This window comes from Oncorhynchus tshawytscha, linkage group LG20 (assembly GCF_018296145.1).
Source record: "Oncorhynchus tshawytscha isolate Ot180627B linkage group LG20, Otsh_v2.0, whole genome shotgun sequence".
NCBI classification, from domain to species: domain Eukaryota; kingdom Metazoa; phylum Chordata; class Actinopteri; order Salmoniformes; family Salmonidae; genus Oncorhynchus; species Oncorhynchus tshawytscha.
The window spans coordinates 29,348,071-29,351,378 of NC_056448.1; positions in this window are offsets into that span (position 1 = coordinate 29,348,071).

A 3,308-nucleotide genomic window follows, 5' to 3' on the forward strand; every position below is an offset into this window, starting at 1 on the left:
CCTGTATGGAAGATATCCATATTACATTGTGCTAGAACCCTGTATGGAAGATATCCATATTACATTGTGCTAGAAACCTCTATGGTAGATATCCATATTACATTGTGCTAGAACCCTGTATGGTAGATATCCATATTACATTGTCCCATAACCCTTTATGGTAGACATATTATATTGTGCTAGAACCCTGTATGGAAGATATCCATATTACATTGTGCTAGAACCCTCTATGGTAGATATCAATATTACATTGTGCTAGATCCCTAAATGGTAGATATCCATACTACATTGTGCTAGAACCCTGTATGGTAGACATCCATATTACATTATGCTAGAACCCTGTATGGAAGATATCCATATTACATTGTGCAAGAACGCTCTATGGAATATATACATATTACATTGTGCTAGAACCCTGTATGGTAGATATCCATATTACATTGTGCTAGAACCCTGTATGGTAGATATCCATATTACATTGTGCTAGATCCCTAGATCCCATTATGCTAGAACCCTGTATGGAAGATATCCATATTACATTGTGCTAGAACCCTAGACATCCATATTACATTGTGCTAGGTAGATATCCATATTACATTGTGCTAGAACCCTGTATGGAAGATATCCATATTACATTGTGCTAGAACCCTGTATTATGGTATGGAAGATATCCATATTACATTGTGCTAGAACCCTGTATGGAAGATATCCATATTACATTGTGCTAGAACCCTCTATGGTAGATATCCATATTACATTGTGCTAGAACCCTGTATGGTAGATATCCATATTACATTGTGCTAGAACCCTTTAGGTAGATATCCATATTACATTGTGCTAGAACCCTGTATGGAAGATATCCATATTACATTGTGCTAGAACCCTGTATGGAAGATATCCATATTACATTGTGCTAGAACCCTGTATGGAAGATATCCATATTACATTGTGCTAGAACCCTGTATGGAAGATATCCATATTACATTGTGCTAGAACCCTGTATGGTAGATATCCATATTACATTGTGCTAGAACCCTGTATGGTAGATATCCATATTACATTGTGCTAGAACCCTGTATGGAAGATATCCATATTACATTGTGCTAGAACCCTGTATGGAAGAACCCTATTATGGCTAGATACCCTGTATGGAAGATATCCATTACATTGTGCTAGAACCCTGTATGGAAGATATCCTTATTACATTGTGCTAGAAACCTCTATGGTAGATATCCATATTACATTGTGCTAGAACCCTGTATGGTAGATATCCATATTACATTGTCCCATAACCCTTTATGGTAGATTTCCATATTATATTGTGCTAGAACCCTGTATGGAAGATATCCATATTACATTGTGCTAGAACCCTCTATGGAAGATATAGAACCCTGTATGGAAGATATCTGTATTACATTGTGCTAGAACCCTGTATGGAAGATATCCATATTACATTATGCTAGAACCCTGTATGGAAGATATCCATATTACATTGTGCTAGATCCCTAAATGTTAGATATCCATATTACATTGTGCTAGAACCCTGTTTGGTAGATATCCATATTACATTGTGCTAGAACCCTGTATGGAAGATATCCATATTACATTGTGCTAGAACCCTGTATGGTAGATATCCATATTACATTATGCTAGAACCCGGTATGGAAGATATACATATTACATTGTGCTAGAACCCTGTATGGTAGATATCCATATTACATTGTGCTAGAACCCTGTATGGAAGATATCCATATTACATTGTGCTAGAACCCTGTATGGAAGATATCTGTATTACATTGTGCTAGAACCCTGTATGGTAGATATCCATATTACACTCTGCTAGAACCCTCTATGGTAGATATCCATATTACATTGTGCTAGAACCCTGTATGGAAGATATCCATATTACATTGTGCTAGAACCCTGTATGGAAGATATCCATATTACATTGTGCTAGAACCTCTATGGTAGATATCCATATTACATTGTGCTAGAACCCTGTATGGTAGATATCCATATTACATTGTCCCATAACCCTTTATGGTAGATTTCCATATTATATTGTGCTAGAACCCTGTATGGAAGATATCCATATTACATTGTGCTAGAACCCTCTATGGTAGATATCAATATTACATTGTGCTAGAACCCTGTATGGAAGATATCCATATTACATGTGCTAGATCCCTAAATGGTAGACATCCATATTACATTATGCTAGAACCCTGTATGGAAGATATCCATATTACATTGTGCAAGAACGCTCTATGGAATATATACATATTACATTGTGCTAGAACCCTGTATGGTAGATATCCATATTACATTGTGCTTGAACCCTCTATGGTAGATATTCATATTACATTGTGCTAGATCCCTAAATGGTAGACATCCATATTACATTATGCTAGAACCCTGTATGGAAGATATCCATATTACATTGTGCTATGGTAGAACCCTAGTATGGTAGATATCCATATTACATTGTGCTAGAACCCTGTATGGAAGATATCCATATTACATTGTGCTAGAACCCTGTATGGAAGATATCTGTATTACATTGTGCTAGAACCCTGTATGGAAGATATCCATATTACATTGTGCTAGAACCCTCTATGGTAGATATCAATATTACATTGTGCTAGAACCCTGTATGGAAGATATCCATATTACATTGTGCTAGAACCCTGTATGGAACATATCCATATTACATTGTCCCATAACCCTTTATGGTAGATTTCCATATTATATTGTGCTAGAACCCTGTATGGAAGATATCCATATTACATTGTGCTAGAACCCTCTATGGTAGATATCAATATTACATTGTGCTAGAACCCTGTATGGAAGATATCCATATTACATTGTGCTAGAACCCTGTATGGTAGATATCCATATTACATTGTGCTAGAACCCTGTATGGAAGATATCCATATTACATTGTGCTAGAACCCTGTATGGTAGATATCCATATTACATTATGCTAGAACCCTGTATGGTAGATATCCATATTACATTGTGCTAGAACCCTGTATGGAAGATATCCATATTACATTGTGCTAGAACCCTGTATGGAAGATATCTGTATTACATTGTGCTAGAACCCTGTATGGAAGATATCCATATTACATTGTGCTAGAACCCTGTATGGAAGATATCCATATTACATTGTGCTAGAACCCTGTATGGTAGATATCCATATTACATTGTGCTAGAACCCTGTATGGTAGATATCCATATTACATTGTCCCATAGAACCCTTTATGGTAGATTTCCATATTATATTGTGCTAGAACCCTGTATGGAAG